Consider the following 20191-nt stretch of genomic DNA (forward strand, 5'->3'; position numbering starts at 1 on the left):
TAGTGGTTGAGTGATGTGAAACATCAATAAACAAGGTTTTGAGTCAGTGAATGAAAAATGTATTCATGAAGAAACAAAACAAGGCAGATTTCATTGATTTTCCTGCATTAGTTCAAAAGCATGTCAGTAAATTAACATTTTGGGCTGATATAAAGATTAAAAATGGTTATTTTTAGAAATATATTCTTTGGAATGATATAGTATTTGGAAAAAAGCAGGTAAACTGCATTTTACATTCAGAGTCAGGGTTAGACTGGCCCACCAGAGGGATTCTCCATTGAGCCCAAGCACTTATACAATAATAGGCTCCAAGAGTCCAGCAGAAGACAACCCTAAGGAGGTGATTTACAAGCAAATCAATTGCCGGAGTCTACTTCTTATGGGTCCATTCACAAAGAACCTATTAGATCTTATTGATGATATTTCCTGTGTGTGCTATGATAACTATAAAATAATCTTGAAGATATGATACCGTTTAATGGCTACCAAAAATACATGCTGTTATAGCGAGCTTTCAAACCTACTTAGGGTTCTTCCTCAGGCAGCATCCTGAGAGGTTTGAAAGCTTAATATAACATCATGTATTTTTGTTAGCCATTAAAAGGTATCAAAGCTACAAGATTACTGGGTTTTTCTTACTGAGAACAATCACATTTTGCTCTACTGGCTAACATGGTACCAAACTTTTTTCATGATAACTTTATTTACACTCAAGCCACGTGCCATCATCCAGCAAATCTGGGCAAGAGCTGGAGCCCACCATATCTGGGGTGGGGGTCTCACCCAGAGCTTCTTGTTACAGGTGACACAGCAGACAGGAGGACTGATGGACACGCAGAGCTGTGGAGAAAATCAGGACCTGGGATGATGCAAAAAGGGGTAGATTTCAGCAGTGGAGAATAAACTACATGCTAGTACTGAAGGATCTGTGATGATGTCAGACAGGTGGAGATCAGTTAAGGTCCTGTAATTATGGATTTTTGCGTGAGATGGTATAGCCAGGCAAACACTGGAGTTGTAGTTCTCACCTCTTCTGACTTCCCGTTATAATAACCTGGATGTGCTGGGATTTGTAGTTCTTTTATACTCTCTCCTTGTAATGTTTTCTAATATCACATAACTGCATGGGCATGCTGAAACTTGTAGTTCCACCTCATATTCCCGCTGTTATTTCTTCTGTTAAAGGGATATTCTGGGACTTTTTAAAATTTGTTCTATGGATCCTTGCTAATCAGTGGATTCATCACCTGTGAGTCACTTAGTGGCATTGTGTATTGTGATCACATATAAGCACCACAGCATCCTAGCTTGTGAAACTGCAGCTCTCCATAACATTGTTCAGGTCATGCTGGAAGTTGTAGATTCACATGGTAAGAACTTTGTGACCTGCTGACTTTGGGGATTTAAGTAATAAACTCAATTCCCCCGTTGTTTTCCAGTGTAAGCACTGAAAGCTGCCACTCAATGCATTGAGCGGAGCTGCTAAGTAGTCCGCCCATCACAAAATTAGAACGGCATTACTTAGCGTGCTACTTTCAGCAATGACCCCGGTGGAATGATGGAGGGAGGTAAGCATAGCACTCTAGCGACCCAAACTTGTCACTATAAAAGTATTGTATATAGTTCTATCAAATGGTTATGTTCCTTTTGGAAAAGTACTAAAATTGAGTTGGTGATTGGAGGACCATCCACTCGAAACCAGAGGGTACAGGACCCAGAGTCCTTATATAGATCCAACCTTTTCTGGAGAGTTCAGTTGCTATTGCGGTGGGTTCACACAAGCGTATGGTCACAGCATATTACTTGCACAGGTTTTTCATGCGTATTACCCTGTACCAATATCCCACTGACTTCCATGCTGCTACTTATATGAATTGCGCAAAATACATGCACAAGAAAAATTGCAGCATTTTCTATAAAGGTGCGTATTATATGTCCCTTCTCTACGGAAACTGAATTGATGAGAAACAAGGTGTACACTACTGTTGGCTAATAAATGGCTGTTGTAACAATTAGTTACTTGTTACTAACATTCAAAATACTGGAGTCACAATATTATTCTTAAAGGGGTTTTAATGTTTTAAGTTAATAATTAGAGATGAGCGAGCGTACTCGGCCACGCCCCTTTTTCGCCCGAGTACCGCGATTTTCGAGTACTTCCATACTCGGGCGAAACGATTTGGGGGGCGCCGTGGGTGAGTGAGGGGATGCAGCAGGGAGTGGGGGGGAGAGGGAGAGAGAGAGGGCTCCCCCCTGTTCCCCCACGCCGCCACGCCTCCCCTGCCCCCCGGCGCCCCCCGAATCTTTCCACCCGAGTACTGAAGTACTCGAAAATCGCGGTGCTCAATCGAGTAATTACTCGAAACGAGTACGTTCGCTCATCTCTATTAATAATGCTTGATCACTGTATAAGTTGAAAGTTCTATGCAGCAAGCAGGAGTTTGCGTGAGTAGCCCGAGTTGATGTGCCAACTCTGGCCAGGTCCCAGTGGGGGCTACTCTGCCTAAAAATAGTGGCTCCTGCGGCAGGTGGAATTACAAAGAGATTCTTGGTGAGAGCAATTGGTAGTTAGTATTAGTTCAATGTGACGCCAGTGCCTTTGAACCCATTGTCACAGTGAAATAAAGAGACACGTCTGAAGAGCTTTACTATAACCGAAGGCACACAGTTTACTTGAATTATATTAAATATCATACATTAATTCCTTAACCCTCTTCGGAAGTACAAAATAAACTGCCAGACTAAGTTAAGTGCTTGTTGACTAGGAGGATTATATGTGGAGGAATGGGGGGGAACAGTGCAGGCTCCTCTATGGACATGCTGACTCCTGACGAGGCAGGGACAAGTAAAACTCACAATTGGAGTGTCAAGGTCCTTCTCGTTTATCAGTAGTTCTTCCTGGGTATTTGTCTCTCTGGGCAAAGTTGATAAGCCTTCTGTCTGTCTTAGGCTGAGTTCACACAGGGCGGATTTCCTGCGGCTTTGCCGTTGCATATTCGCACTGCGGCAAAACCGCTGCGTCTGCAGTGCAATGCAGCACAAATGTGTTTTGGCAAAAAGCTGTTCTCACAGGACGGATTTATTCCGCAAAGCCGCAGTGCGGAAATGCAACTGTGGCGCGGTTTTTCAAGATGCAGCATGTCCATTCTTCTGTCTTTTCCGTGGTGGTTTTTTGGCCATAGACCTCTATGGACGCAGCAAAATCCGCTGCAAAAAGTAAAAAAGCTCTGTGGAAAAAAACCGCTTGCGGATTTTCCGCAAGAAAATCCGCAAGCCAAAATTAACCTTTGAAGCGGTTTTGCCACAGAAGCAGTTCTTCTGCGGCAAAACCGCAACGGAAAAACTGCGGCAAAACTGCAGCAAATCCGCCCTGTGTGAACCCAGCCTTACTGTTCTTCCCCTCTGTTGACTCCACGACTAGACTTTCTCCGGGGCTGGGCTCCTAGACTAACCTGGCCTAGGCTAGCCTGGACTAGACTTGCCTACATCCTCTTCTTTTCCATGTATACTCTGTTTACCTGAAAATAAGACATACCCTGAAAATAAGACATAGCATGATTTTCCAGAATTTTTGAGAATGCAAAATGATTTTTCAGGCTTTTTGAGGATGCTTGAAATATAAGCCCTACTCCAAAATTAAGCCCTGCTAACAGTTAATTAGAAAAAGTCAATTTAAATAGTGTCCAGGCAGCTATACATGTAAAAAAGTTAAACCTTTTTGAACAAAAATTAATATAAGACACTGTCTTATTTTCAGGGAAACAGGGTAGTAACACCTGTGCTAATGTCTGAGCCACTGAAAATAATTACATCACCTGTGCAATACTGAGGAAATCCTGAAAACCTGACCTGTTGAGGGATTGTGAGGATTGGGCAACACTGGTCTATATTGTCACACCCTGGTAGGTTATGTTAATTTTAAGAATCATCAATATGAATACTACCCTTTTTAGTATTTGAAGCACATGTTCAATTACAGATCTCCTTTCCTTCGTAAAGTGGCAGATGTTAAGCACCAGGGTATGCAGAAGTTCATGAAAAAGATCAAAGGGGAAGCATAGAGAAGTTTTTGATCTCTTTAAGGAGGTGGTGGTGGCTAGGGGAAAGGGTTTAAGACACACAAAAAGTAAGCAGAGAAAGTCTATTGTGGAGCTGATGAAGAAACTTTTAGTGTTCGCCATATAAAATTCTATGTGCAAAGTAATTTGCAATAAAGAACATATATCATGCCAATGAATTAAGTCTTTGCCTCTGCCACTCCCTTCCAAAAGCTCTTGTCTTTGTATCCTACCTCCAGATTCCACACCTTCTTCCCAATTTTATTTCCTTTTCTTTCATCCCCTTCAGTCAGTAATTTAGACACACCCGTCTGAAGTCATTATTCTTTTTTCTGCCCTGGCTGTCAAAAAATTTATTTCAGCATTCACATCATTAAACAGTGGCAATTTAACTAATAAAAATGGTTGTTCACACTCTGAAAACTTTGTTGTTTTCTGTGCACAAAGAATTGATTGGAAGGGATATGCCAAGATGTATTCTATAACTGAGTACATTATGAATACATGGCTATTCATATACTGTATATAAGAATCAGAAAGTATAGTTGCAAATTTGAAAGCAGTTTTTCACCGCAGACTAGAGGAAGCATACATGTTATTACCTGTAGTCTCCTCTGACTAACTGACAGGAAGACATGCACCATTTTTTTTTGGCAAAAGATATGGCTGGTAGCCAACTTCATTACACATTTCAATGCTGCAAAGAACCCAAAGCTGGAGAAGGCCAGTCACACACTCCCAAAATCTCTTGAATAATCAAGCCCCGTCGATCCCTAAAACAACTGTCATCCCTCCTAGCTGACTTTAGTGGTTACCTTGGCCAGAACCTTATTTGGAAACCTGACATACAGCTTGTGGTCATACAGCTAGTGATGCCACCCTGTAGAACAGCTTGTAGATTACTTTTTGTGACCAATGAGACCAATCTGGCCTTCTTAGAGTTTAGTGTCACAATCTGTCCCCCCAAAAACAGCTCCTTTTCACCTGTAATCCATATTCCACTGCCCAGTTTACACTGCATCATCCCATTGATCTGTCTTTTCTATATCTACAACTTTCCTCATGTAATGGCAACAACTTGAATGGTAACTAAGTTTTGATTTTGGCTAACAGTACCTCTACTCTGTACTCTTTATCTAACTCCACTGCTGACTAAAAGGATTGAAAATATACCCTGGTGGCTATCATTCTTTCTCTTTTGATTATGGTATCCTATATTTTCTTTACTCCTTCTTGGGCACTAAGCCCAGTGGTAAAATTACCAAAGCTTTTATTGGTGGCTCATTAAATGATCCCTCTATCCTACCCAACTTAATTTCTTTCCCCAACTTTCCCGCAAAACCTGTGGCCACTCCTCCGTCGATTTCAATTTCCTCAATCTCCTATCCCCCTTCAATTGGTAATTTGGAAAAAAAAGAAAACCTTTCCCAAAAATTAGGCTTTCCTCTTCTCAGGCTATCTATTTAACCATTCACTTAGGCAGTCTAGCCTCATAAGTGCTACCGGCCACTTGGCAGATACACAAAAACAATTACCCCTTCTCCCAAACTTTTTTTATGCACACTCAGTCTGTAGATGGCCTGCCCCACACTTGCAACATGTATGCTTAAATTTGAACTCAAACCCTCTGCTGCAATTTCTCTCATTGTATGCCCAGAAAATCAATATATTCTTTCCTGCCGCTCCACCATCTTACTGGTCAAACCTCCTGCTTCAGACTTATCCATTCCCATAAAAGTAAACCCCAAGTGCAGACTTTATTTGCGTAGAACACAATATCTTGATATTTACAATTTTTTTCGGAACACCTTTTTGTAATTTTTCCAACTTGAACCACTATAAATGGTTGCCTGAGCATCCAATAAGAGGTCCATATATTTTAGCAAATTCACACATTGCCATAGCTTTACCTCATCCATAACACTGGCGCACACTAAAAGTCTGTTCATCAACTCCACAATTTTCTTTGCAAAGACTTTCTTTGCTTCCTTTTTGTGTGGCTTAACCCCTCTTCACTAGCCACCACCTCCTTAGAAAGATCAAAAACCTGTCTGTACTTCCCTCTGATCTTTTCATGAATGTCTGCAGGAGATGCGCATACCCTGATGACCATTAGTAACAGTATCCTGTTGCCTTATCCCTAACACATTTCACACTTGAAGATTTCTTTTTACCATCCTCTCCACCAACACCTGCTTCTTGGATTTCCCTTTCATATAGTTCAAGCATTTGCACAGTACTTTCAATATCCTACCATCACCCAACACACACCTTCTCCCACTTCTTGTCTGAAGAACAAAAGTCAGACTCACCCAGTTCCTGAGATCCTGTCTCTATTCTAGTTGTTTGCACATCCCCAGCTTGATTCCTTCCCCAAAAAGTTTTACTTGCCCCACCAGTTTTATTTCTCCTACAAGACTCACTGGGTAAGTATCCATAACTAGAGCCTGGTAATTACCTTGGAGTGAAGCCTTATTAGCTCACTCATGCTGTGGGCAAAACACTTGGCTCTGAACTGATGCCCCCTTTTAGTCTTTGTGATAGGAATGCCCAATTTTAAACGGGTTGTCCAAGTTAAGGAAATCCATGTCCACAGGACACCATGCATAAAAGAAAAGTCAGCAGTTACTCACCTCTCCCCTCACTCCAATCTGTGCTCCCCTTCAGGACTTCCTGTGACATCACTTTTCATGCTGAGTCCATCTATGAACAAGCTACAGTAGCCAATGACAGTGCTCAGCGATCACGACTAAGAGCTGTCATTGGCTGCTACAGCAGGTTTACGGGATGTCGCAGCTGCCCGTAAATAGACAGTGGTGATTCGAGTTGGTGGAGGGGAAACAGGGGAGTGGAGAGAGGTGGGTAACTGTTGATTTTTTATTGTAATGCATAGGGGACCCGGTTGACAGGGATTTCCTTAATTCCGACAACCCTTTTAAATGCAGACCCATTTCTAGGGACGAGGTATGAAACATAGGGTGGGCTGGACTTAAGTAATATCTCCCCAAGCCTGGGTAAAACTGGCCAGTGGGAACAGTGGAACCCCCCTTGTTGGGTTGAAATTAAACATTACAAGAGAATGCTGATAAGTCTTTGACCTTTCCTGTTTGACCAACTTTTAGAAAAATAATACTTTTATCACAACAAAGTTTATTGTACATTTACGTGTCTGACCTAATTTTCCAAGTTCTAATTCGATAATTGAATTTTAAAGCCCTAAAACACACGGCATACTCATCTAAACAGTACAGTACATAAAGTAGAGAGCAGCACAGTACATGAGGTGCAAGCATAAAAGCAGAGCAGTGCAGTATATGGAGCATAGGTAGACAATAGTACATGACACGTGCCACGGATCAGCACTGTTTGTGGCATTGTATGTTGCATGTTGAATGTGATTTCATGTTACAATTGAAACTATTGTAACCTGAGGTCATTATAACTGGAGAAGCAACTGTAGTACCAAACCTTAGCCGTATAGGGAATGTGTCATCAGAAAATGACCTATTATATAAATTAATTTGTGTTAAATATATTTTTTAAAGTATTTTTGGTGTTTTCTTTAAACCTTTGGTCACAATCTATATTTAAAAAAAAAAAACATCCTAAAATCCTGCATTTTTCACATTGCCCAAAGAGCCTAATACTATGCTGCTACTTCCTGTTCTGTAGGGAAAGCTTTGCAGCAGTCATCTCACTGGCATCACAGGCAGGCCTACATTAAAAGGTAAACACCTATATGTAGATAACATAGGTAATTAGCTATGACTATTTTCCCCACTCCCTGCAAAATCACCTCTGCACAGGTCACAGAGCATGCCTAGAACAGTCTTCAATACAAGCCACTGGGTCAGCTCATGTTCGTTGTATGGCCCATGAAGCTCCTGTAAAACATGTCTTCTAACTACTCTAAGGCCGGCTGCACACGGCCGTGACGGGCTCCACCGCGTGAATTTCGCGGCGGAGCCTGTCACGGCGCCCCCCAGAGACCCCAAACTTACCTGCGGATCCGGCGTCCTCGCTCTCGGATGACGCGTCATGTGACACGCCGGCCACGTCACATGACACGCCCGGCCGCGTCATGAGACATGGCAGCTGCAGGCGGAGAGGTGATTTCACGCTATCTTCCGCTGTGCTACAGCGGAAGATAGCGTGAACGGACAGCTTCCATTGACTGCAAATAGAGCATGCCGTGGGTGAGGACGGGTGAATTCACGGTGCGGAATTCCGCGGTGGAATTCCGCACCGTGAGCATTAAGCTATTAGGTTCAATAGAACCTAATAGCTGCGGGCAACGCAGCGGATTTCCGCCGCAAATTACGCGCCGGAAATCCATTCGTGGGAAGGAGGCCTAAATGTTGTTAAATGTAGCTTAAGTAGGCAAGATAGCACCCCGTAGTCATGTACAGACAGCAGAATAAACATACAATCATAAAATAAAAACAGATTAGAGCAATGGAAAATGTTTCTCTATCTGGTTTTAATGAATAAAACTTTTTTGATGAGACTGTCCCATTAAAACACACAGCTATATCATTATTGTATCTGTTCTCCCTCCTATTACAATGGCCAGTCACAATCTTGCTACTTATTATGGGTACTGACCAGTCACGTCTGCTTCGTGCATGCAATAACTGCAAACCAAAATATAAACTCTCTAGCAATGTTCACACCACACTACCAGGAAAACCCTGCAGTAGGAGGAAAAAATAAGCAAAGGACGGAAACTTTCGCTAAGGGGAACTAGCGGGTGACAAATAGAGATGAGCGAGCATAGTCGCTAAGGACAATTACTCGATCGAGCATTGTCCTTAGCGAGTATCTCCCCGCTCGGAAGAAAAGGTTTGGCTGCCGTGAGTTGCGGCCATGAGCAGCGGGGGATCAGTGTGTGTGTGTGTGTGTGTGTGTGTGGGGGGGGGGGGGGGGCGGAGGGGGCTCTCCCCTGCCGCTCCCGGCAGCCGAATCTTTGCTCCCGAGCGGGCAAGTACTCGCTAAGGGCAATGCTCGATCGAGTAATTCCCCTTAGCGAGTATGCTCGCTCATCTCTAGTGACAAACCCTGCCTACTAGTGGATGGCCCGCGCTGATAAGGACGCATACACCCTCGTCCTGAGCAACCCTGATAAATGACAAAGGAAAATCCTTCATAAGAGTAAAGCAAAACCTTAAAGAATAAATCTCAGTAACAAATCTCAGAACTTATATAAACAGCCACTCAAAGAACCACGGAAATGAGATCCAGAGAGGTCCTCACTCCACAGCAGAAGGAGACTGCACTGAAATTGACCAGCACAGAACCTGGGCCATTAGGGAACTAAAAACCCTCCCTAATTGCCCCCAGGTGTACACCAATACCTGACACACCCATCAGAGTATCAAAAGCACAGTCAAGGTCAAACTGACACAAAATGACCATTGTATTTGTAACCACTAAGAGGCATCAGAACATGTGCGATGAACAACATGCGCATGGAAAAACACAGAAGTTATTACTGATTGCGGAAAGTGGTTTTCAAGTGAATTTGGGCTTTAAAATTATTTTCTTCTGACAATACAGTATTTCAGATCTCAATATTTTATTTTGCCATTTTCTGTAACTTTTTTAGAATTCTGACAGCAAAATAACTAAACTTAATTGTAAACTTCTGCTATTGGCAATAGACAGAGAATCCTGAAAATTTAAATGACAGTAGTAAGAATCAATGTTGCAGTTTCAAGCCCATCCTTCCATGCCTATAAACAAGCACACCCCTCCTAAACACATGCCACAACATTGTTAACCTATGTCTGCTTTCTGTAGAGAATGCTGTAGGGCACTGAAAGTTGGCATTTTGTATGGGATACGACAGGAAAAACTGGCTTAGTAAGAATCTACCAAAATATGCATGTTGTTGTCTGCACAGTCTACTCAATTGTTTCACATGTATACTATTGAATATCTGGTGCAGAATGGAGCATCAGACTACTTCCCATGTCCGTCCATCTTAAGATCCTTTCTTACAACTGTGAATGATAAATTGTACATTACTATATCCATAAAACACATTTGGAAAAATTAAAGAAAGATTTCTTGCCTACTGATTAGCTTAGTCCAAGTTCTCCAATATCCTCAGGTAGGTATGTCAACGCAAGATCTGTAAATTACTACATTAATTTACCTTTCTAGCATGTTTTTACAGTCTTTTTCTAAATTTATAAGAAAGCACAGGAATAAATCTCTCCGAAGGATTTATGGCAGGTTGTAACATCTGAGAAATCTGCAGCATGGAGAGTGGGGGCACCAGGCCAACATAAATTAGGAGACCATAAAACTCTCGCACACTTATCTGTGGACTAATTAAAGGAATGGTCCAAGTTATATTTTTTGTATTCCAAGTTATATTCATTAAGTGCTGCAGTGATTGGCTAAGCCTCAGCGCTCGAAAACCAATCAGAGCCAGCACTTCCTAGAGGCAGGATTTTTGAACCCCCTGACCAGGACGTGCTGGCTGAAGACTAAAAACAAGTGCCGCAGAACTCCCGGAGGAGAAGTGCGGCGGAGCGGACAGTGCCTGTTAGGTAATATATTGTTTTATTTTTTTAATGTAGTCAGGGCTTATTTTAGGGACAAACAGTTGGACTTCATTCTGTAAAAGTTGCATTGCACCGCACGAAAAACGTGATTTCATGCGATGCAACACAAAGGAAGGTTCCATTGGGAAACGTGGGCTACAAAACATCGCAAATCGTGGCTGTATAGAGCATGCTGCAATTTTTTTTCTCGTATGCAGCAGCCTACAAAACATCGCAAATGTGAAGGGACATATTAGAAAGCATGGGCTTCACATACATGTGATTTGTAGCTCCAGGCAGTTTATTTCACGATATGGCACCATTAATAATAATAATCTTTATATAGCGCCAACATATTCCGCAGCGCTTACAAAATCAAGGGGATACAATTGATGGAGAATAGGGGTGAGGGTCCTGCTCCAACAAGCTTACATACTACAGATAATGGGGGGATAACAGAAGGTAAAGGTGCTGGAGATGTGCACGGTATGGCGATGTAAAGAGTAAGGGACGCTATACACATAAACAATGGTCAGACTTAAGCCGTGTGATGGCTGAATCGGTATGACTGCAAGGGGCGGTTGATGGCAGCTAGCAGGGATTGCAGTCTGTAGGATGGGGAGTATGTTATCAGGCGGAGTACAGAGGGGTTTGGTTTAGGAGATATGATATGCCTTCCTGAAGAGGTGCATTTTTAGGGCACGCTGAAGTTTTGTAAGTCAGGGATTGCCCGGATAGTTTGGGGTAGTGCGTTCCAGAGGACTGGTGCTGCTCCGGAGAAGCCATTTAAACTAAGGGAAACTCAAAATGTCTGATATCGACTCTGTCAGATTTCCGTTCTCCTTTCTGTTATGCAATGAAAGAACAAAAATAAAATGATGTGCCGGATCTGTCAAAATAACAGAAACCTGTGGCGCCAGATGGAACCCATGGACTATTACAGTCAATGGGTCTCATTTGGTTTCCGTCATGGTTTGTGATATTTTTTCCCAGCATTTTAGATGGAACCTATGATGGAAACCATCCAAAGCAAATCTGAATAAGTAGCCTAAGGAACCCTTTATATCTGAATCCTAATTTCGGTCTTGCCACATTAGTTTTTAGTGTTCATGATGACTATTAATGATTGTATTTTAATCATGCATTTTCTGTTCAGGTGAGAGTTATATGGCAATTGTAAATAGAGAAGACAAGCAGACAAAATGTATCATACATGACGGTCTTGCCTAAGAATCTGATGTCAGTGTCAGTCACTCTCCTAGAATACATATCTGGTTAACATAAAATATCTGTGCTCAGTGGATAGGCATTTCAGGGTGTGTCACAGTCGTATACTGCTCACCATAGAGTTAAGCAATTGAATGCATATTGGCATGAAAAAAATATTTCCTGTTCAGTTAAAATCTAAACCCGAAATTACCATGATGGATTATGGCTGGTCTCTAGAGATGAGCGAATGTACTCGGTAAGGCCGATTTCGCAATCGAGCACCGCGATTTTCGAGTACTTCACTACTCGGGTGAAAAGTACTTGGGGGCGCTGTGGGTGAGCGGGGGGTTGCAGAGGGGAGTGGGGGGGGAGAGGGAGAGAGAGAGAGCTCCCACCTGTTCCATGCTGCTACCCCCCGCTCCACCACGCCACACCCCGCCCCACACTGCCCCCGAGTACTTTTCACCCGAGTAGTGAAGAACTCGAAAATCGCGGTGCTCGATTGCGAAATCGGCCTTACCGAGTACGTTCGCTCATCTCTACTGGTCTCACATCTGCATTGGAACCCCTGGTTAGAGGTTCCCCTGCTGATCCGACTCAAAATGTAGCACTTTTTCTTCCATCCAAAAGTCGGGCAGATGAGCAGAAACCGAATGGACCCCAATAAAGTCAGTGGGGTCAGTCTGGCACCGTTCCGTTCCGTCCTGAGATGGAGCCATTTGGCCATGGGTCTTCTCCTTTTCTGCTCCCGTGAAACCACCCTAGGATGATTTATTGCAAAATGAATTATTTAGTAATCCTATCAAACTTGCTAGGATGGTCATTTACACCCAACTATTAAAATATATGAACGATTGTGGTCTAGTCAGAACACTAATGTGACATTCATTCATCACATGTCTTGAAAGCAGCTCATTCCATTTAAGTGATTTGGATTGAGCTGCTATACCAGGAACTGTCACTATGAAATGTATGGCACTATACCTGGGATGCAATAAAGAGGCCACAGCACTCAAGCCATTCACTCCCATTGTACTGTGCGCTTCTGCGGAATCTGGGTACTCATTCCGTAGCCAAAATTTTGTAACAAATCTGTGATGTGTGAATACATCATAAAGGTGGTTTCACACACAGGTTTCAGTGGCAGCGGTTGTGGTAGTTTTTCATAGAGTTTGTTAAATTAAAGCCAGAAGTAATTCAAAAGGTATGGGAAATATAAAGGAAGGTCTTATACTTCTTCTTGCTGGATCCACTTTTGGTTTGGCTCACAAAATTGCACGAAAAACGACCTCAAAAACCTGTAAGTGAAACTATCCTAAGGATTTTTCTCTAACGTAGCTTTTACATTAGAGTGTAATTAGTATAATTTTAATGATTTTTCTTTAATTCCTTTGTTTATTTTTTATATCATTCACAATTCACACTAAATAACCTGCTAAATTAACTCTTAGGGATACGTAATACATGTACTTTTTGGTTTTTAGATAATGTGTTTCAAATGTTACATTATACTAAATAATCACATTAATTGTTACTTTTTCACATTTTTTAAATTCTTAATTACATTTTTTACTGCATCTTTATTTTAAATTCCATTAAAAGATTACTATTTCCATTCTTTATTTCTGAACGTATAATGTTCCATATGCTAATACATTATGCTTTGTGTCATTATGACATCCACAAGCTGACATACAGTAATGGTATTCCCAGGCTGAGTGTACAGAAAGCCCTGCATCCTCAGTCCTAGGCCCAGTGTTGTTCAACATTTTTATAAATGATCTGGAGGAGGTAATTGATGGGAAACTGATCAAATTTGCCGACAACACAAAGCTAGGAGGGGTAGCTAACACTAGGGAGAGAGAGTATTCAAAAATATCTAGAAAAGCTTGCACAGTGGGCGACGACTAACAGAATGGTATTTAACAAGGAGAAATCTAATGTCCTAGATCTGGGCAAGAAAAATGAAAAAAGCACATACAGAATGGGAGGAATTGGGCTAAGCAGCAGCACATGTGAAAAAGACTTGGTTATACTAATAGATCATAGACTGAACATGAGTCAAGAATGTGATGCAGCAGCCAAAAAGGCAAACACAATTCTGGGATGTATTAAGAGAAGCATAAAGTCTAGATCATGTAAGGTCATTATCCCCCTCTACTCTTCCTTAGTCAGACCTCATCTGGAATAATATGTCCAGTTCTGGGCACCCCACTTTAAAAAAGACATAGACAAACAGGAGAAAGTTCAGAGAAGAGTTACCAAGATGGTGAGCGGTCTGTAAATCATGTCCTATGAGGAAAGGTTAAAGGATCTGGGAATGTTTAGCTTGCAAAAAAAGAAGGCTGAGAGGAGACTTAATAGCTGTCTACAAATATCTGAAGGACTGTCACAGTGCAGAGGGATCAGCCCTATTCTCATTTGTACAAGGAAAGACTAGAAGCAATGGGATGAAACTGAAAGGAAGGAGACACAAATTAGATATTAGAAAAAACTTCCTGACAGTGAGGGTGATCAATGAGTATAACAGGTTACCACAGGAGGTGATGAGTTCTCCTTCTATGGAAGTCTTCAAACAAAGGCTGGACAAATATCTGTCTGGGATGACTTAGTGATCCTGCACTGAGCAGGGGTTGGACCTGATGACCCTGGAGGTCCCTCCCAACTCTACCATTCTATGATTCTATGACTAGTCACACCTAAGGAAATCCAAAGGAAGGAGACTATTTGACAACCACACACTTACTGTAGTTGACCTGTTCACTCATTAACCTTTTCCAATCCACTGTTTGACGTCTTGAAGACATCCGGCAGGGTATTCTTACTGTCTGCCCTGTTGTCGGGGGCCTCTCCAGCATGTCCCATATCGCAGTAATGGCTCTAGCCAGCATATGGCACCATTGTATAATGGCAGAAAGAGAAAGCCCCCTAGAAAAACCTGAATCCAAAATTGGATTGCAAATGGTTAATAGCATGGACTCAAGCAAGTGCCAGTAACATTCTCTCAAGGCTACTGTGGAGTGAGAGGAAAAGAAGGAGTCTGGGTGGAGCACCCCAGTGGAGAAAACTACGGCAGGGGTGCTACACTAAAGTGCTGTGTACTAGAGGAGGTGATAAATGTTGTGCAGGTGCTGCCAGCATAAAACACAGGTTGACCAAGTGTCAGGTTAGCGCTGGATGACGTTGCGAATGTAAATCAAGGACTCCAGCACTACCTGTAGGCAAGTGCCAACTAAGATGAAGAGCGAAGTCAGAGATGTAGAAAAAAGATGTATGCTTTTCTTTAAACCAGCAGGTAACTCATTTTAAGGTTTGCAGACCTCTTTATCAGAAAGCTGAGTAAACATATGATTCTGTGTAGGCAATTCTTGGTCCAATGCTGCATGAGTAATAGAGACCATGAGATGGCCAGCATAGGTGTCTTTGCCTTCTTCCATTTCTCCATTGTCTAATTCTGATGCACACGTGTCCAGTGCAACCACTTTCCGTAATGGAACATTGCGCATTTCTACACTTTTCTTTCATAGCTAGCATCAGGTTTTTCAACATTTTGTGCTACAGTAGCTCTTCCGAGAGATCAGAAGAGATGAAATGGCATTCACTCACTACATGCATCAATGAGCTTTGGGATCCCACTTATGAACCTGGTACCGGTTCACCAGTTGTCCTTCTCTAGATCACTTTTAGTAGGCACTAAACACTTCATACCAGGAACACCCTACAAGACCTGCCGTTTTAGACATTCTGTGACCCAGTTGTTTAGCCATCACAAGTTCATCCTTATCAATCAAAGTCACTCAGATCCTTACATTTGCCTGTTTTTTCAGATTCTAGCAAATCAACTTTCAGAACTGATTCTTCACTTGTTGCCTAGTGTATCTCCTCCTTGACAGGTCCTATTGTAATGAGATAATCAATGTAATTCACGCGTCAGGGGTTTTAATGTTATGGTTAATTGTTGTATGTTTGCATACTGTATGTCTCCCCTAATTTTTATGTCTCTCTTCTGAGATTTTATAGTTTGGAAACAATTGCGAAATATTTTGGTGGCATATTAGACATTAAAAAAAAATAAGCCTAGGGGACCACACCCAATAGATGTGTAATGTGTAGAGATAATTCACTTTCAGCCTACTTAACTCTTTAGCTACCAGAGGAGGCATGTAGTTGTCTAGTTTGTTACGTGACACATTTGCAGTTTCTGCCAGTGAAACAGAGGTTAAACTAGAAATACACAATTGTTCAGACAATGGATATACTTGCTGCACCTCTATCCATTTGTAAGATGGGCCTTGCCCAGGGCTCCACCCTTGTAATAAAAGTGCCATGAATACAGAGGACACACCCAACCTGGATGCCAGCACTATGTTTTTAGGTTATGTTAATGCAGAACTCAACAGTACAGATTGCCAAAAGGCTTCTTTGGAAATGTCAAGGTGCCTATTAAGAACCTTGAATTCTATGGTATCAATATTCATAGATGACCAAGATAGTGGAGAGTCGTCAAGGTCAACGCAACTGTATCGTAGGCTGTTGTCACTGCAGTGATTAAATATGTGTTATTCAGCCTCCTCGTACACAATCTCCCTGTAAAACATGTCCTCTCGTGTCTGCCGGTTTCATCATTCCTCCTTCCTCTTTTTATGTTCTAGTGAGGTAGTTAATTGAAGAACATGACATTATGTGAGATCCCTGGAATTCCACTGATGTCATTCATGAAATGTAGAAGAAGGTTGTCTTGTAAGAGGGGAGTAAAAAGTGACCTCCAGCAATGAGGTGTCTGGACATTTAACATGTCTTTCCCTTATCAATAAACCACTGACAAGATCCTTCCATAGTTAATATTTCTTCTAAGTTCATAGCCCATTTACTTTTTGCATATATATCATCACTCAATACTTCAGTGCCAGGAGTAAAGGTGGAGACATAATTTATTTAAATGGTTTAGGCAGCTCCCAGGCAATTAAGAATCATTGAAATCTTGGTGTTTTCAGGCCTGGGAAAGTCTAGATGATAATTCAACTACCAGTGGCTTCAAGCAACAACCACAAAGTCAATTGGCATCACCAATTATACGTACTGCCTCTGCTCTCCCATAGAAAGTGTGATGTCCTGGGATGTGTGGAAGGTGCTGGTTTCCACTGACAAAGTTTCTATGTTGCAGTTATATGCTTGTCCAGTTGCTAGTGATTCCCACAGAAGTGTGTTGCAGTCCACATATGCAAGTGAGCTATGAAGGACTGTTGCGGTTGTAACCAACGTCAACAACAAGTGGCTGTTACAACAAGGCAAAGAGAGTTTTGCTAGAGGTGCAAAAGAAATCATGAATGTGCCCCTAAATGACCTCCAGGCAGTTGGCCAGTAAATTGGGAAAAGAGGAAATGTGAGTTGTTTGTAGGTGGAACCTAGGCTTGCCAACCTGGCCAGTTACTTACTGCGCCAGCTGGTAATTAAGTCCAAAGACCAGTGCCGCTACTTATTTTTTCCGGCCATATTAATGGCCGGTAAAAAATGGTTGCCATCTGAGAGCATCTCTGGCCAGGCAGCAACCCAACAGCATCTAGTTTATCACTCTCTCTCTGTCTCTTTAGCTCCTATCTGGCTGCCGTAACTAGAGCTGTGACCTGTGACTTCTCCTCCTGGCATCTGTGTTCCTGCATGCAAGAAAGAGTATATGCAGAGGTTACTAGATGAAGAAAGCAAAGTTAGAGGACTGGTAGATGAAATAGTTAGGCTGACCGTTTGTGCAGAAGAAGCAATGGGGAGGCAATGGTTGTTAACAGAAAAAGAAGCTGCCAGATTATGCGCTCTTGCAGAAGATGCCGAGAGGTGACGGTCAGTGATGGAGGAAGTAGGCTGCAGACAAAAGGCAAAAACAAGAAGGTTCCTGAAAGAGAGGAGGTAGCCTGAAGTCTTCTTAAAACAGAAGGTAAACGAGAATGAGTACCTCAGAAGATAAGCTGAAACTGATCTAAGATGGGTACTGAAAGAACAAGTGGTTCAGTGCAAGCAAGAATGTGATGAGAAAATCTTGAGGTGGAAGCAAGTTTATAAAAATGAGAGGGAAAAAGCAAAAGGAGTTACTGGATGTATTGCTGAAACAAAAATTATTGGAAGGTGAAGTGCTCCAAGTGAAGACGAAGATGAAAGACGTCTTGAGGAAAAGGCTGTGATACAAAGGCTCGCCAAGCGCTTACAAACAGGTAAAATGCTTGCGGACTGTCAATCATGTTACTGTAAAGAATCTTAAGAGATTAGAAAGGTCTAAGAGTGTTGAAAAACTGAGTAGAAGAAATGAAGAATCTGTGGCAGAAACTGAGAAGTATGAGAATGGGGTTTTTGTGAAAAAGGCAAAGCATAGCCATAATCCCAAAATGCTGACACTTGGGTGTAAATCCAAGAGGTTAAGACAATCTGTTGTTCCAAAGCTGTGTGAAGATGCAACAGTGTCACCCCGCGCATCCTGCATGCTCCTTAGGCCTTGAGGAAGACATTCCGGTTGACACAGTAACACGCACTCTATATAAATTGCGGTTCTTTTATGCTAATTGTTTAACTGGAAACATCCAAAAAAAAACTACTAGGGCTGCTTGGCAACGTGAAATAAATGGGGTCATCCCTCTATTTAAATTGATATATATGGCCCAAAGCTGCCCCCCCAATTTGCTAAGATATGGGGCTGGTGGTTGACTGCCCTTATATCACATCAAGCGTATCTGACTCATTTCTTGGCCAGGGGGAAATTTGGAGGTCTCTCCATTTCTACTCCTCACTAGGCACAAGGATACTGAGTATAAATAGGTCATGGGAGAGATCTCTGTATTGTCCCCTAATATATTTATACATAGTTATTAGGTCGCCCCTCAGCTGTCTTTTTTTTAAACAAAATAATCCCAATTCTGATAACCTCTCCTGGTATTGTAGTCCGCCCATTCCATTTATTACTTTAGTTGCCCGCCTTTGAACCCGCTCAAGCTCTCATATGTCGCTCTTGAGTTTCAGTGACCAAAACTGTAAACAATATTCCATCTGTGGTCTGACAAGAAGAGGAACAATGTTCTCATCATGTGTCCCTATTAGAGATGAGCGAACGTACTCGTTTCGAGTACTTACGCACTTGAGTACCGCCATTTTCGAGTACTTCAGTACTCGGGTGAAAAGATTCGGGGGGCGGGGAGAGGCGTGGCGGTGCGGGGGGTAGCAGCGGGGAACAGGGGGGAGCCCTCTCTCTCTCCCTCTCCCCCCCACTCCCCACTGCTACCCCCCGTGCCGCCACGGCGCCCCCCGAATTTTTTTGCCCGAGTACGGAAGTACTCGGAAATCACGGTATTCGGGCGAAAAAGGGGCGTGGCCGAGCACGTTCGCTCATCTCTAGTCCCTATACTTCTTTTGATTCACCACATGATCTTTTTTGTCTTTGATTTATTGTACCTGAAAAATGGGGAAAAGTATGTTTAAAACTTTTATTGTTCTTTTTTTAATACTTGAAAGAAAATGATTAAACTTATTCTTACTTTTTTTTTCAGTGCCACTAGGGGACATGAACATGGGATTATCTGATCACTTGAACAGTATACTGCAATATTTTTGTACTGCAGTTTATTGCCCTTTTACCATCAGCCTATTTAGCCCTAACACCTTTCTGAGATTCTTTGCAGGCCTGGGAGCCTTCACAAGGCACCAGGCTGTCATGGCAACCCATCGACAAACCATGATGACATTGTGTGGGGCTGTTGGGGTGTTGGAGGGCCACCCCTCTGGCCAGCTGCTTAGATGCTGTGATCAGCATTGACAGTGGCATCTAAGCAGTTAAACAGCTCAGATTGAAGATACCACCGTTCGTGGCCATTGCAGTCAGCTAGTTACCAAATATGGAGCAGGCTCTGCTCCTGAGCCCCCTTCAACCCTTCCATATGACATAAGACCTACAGTTACATCATAGGTCATGAAGGGGTTAACTAATTTAATGTCAACACAGAACCCACTGTATATATCCACAAGATGTAAATAAAAACTTTGTGTGCAAAGGAAAGAAGGCTTCTCTAACGCCATTGGTGGATACACTGTAAATAAGCTATCAGAATTCTCTGCTGTACTGATGATGAGCAATAGAGATGAGCGAACACCAAAATGTTCGGGTGTTCGTTATTCGGAACGAACTTCCCGCGATGTTCGAGGGTTCGTTTCGAACAACGAACCCCATTGAAGTCAATGGGCGACCAGAGCATTTTTGTATTTCGCCGATGCTCGCTAAGGTTTTCATGTGTGAAAATCTGGGCAATTCAAGAAAGCGATGGGAATGACACAGAAACGGATAGGGCAGGCGAGGGGCTACATGGTGGGCTGCATCTCAAGTTCACAGGTCCCACTATT

Source organism: Eleutherodactylus coqui, chromosome 4 (assembly GCF_035609145.1).
Source record: "Eleutherodactylus coqui strain aEleCoq1 chromosome 4, aEleCoq1.hap1, whole genome shotgun sequence".
NCBI lineage: Eukaryota > Metazoa > Chordata > Amphibia > Anura > Eleutherodactylidae > Eleutherodactylus > Eleutherodactylus coqui.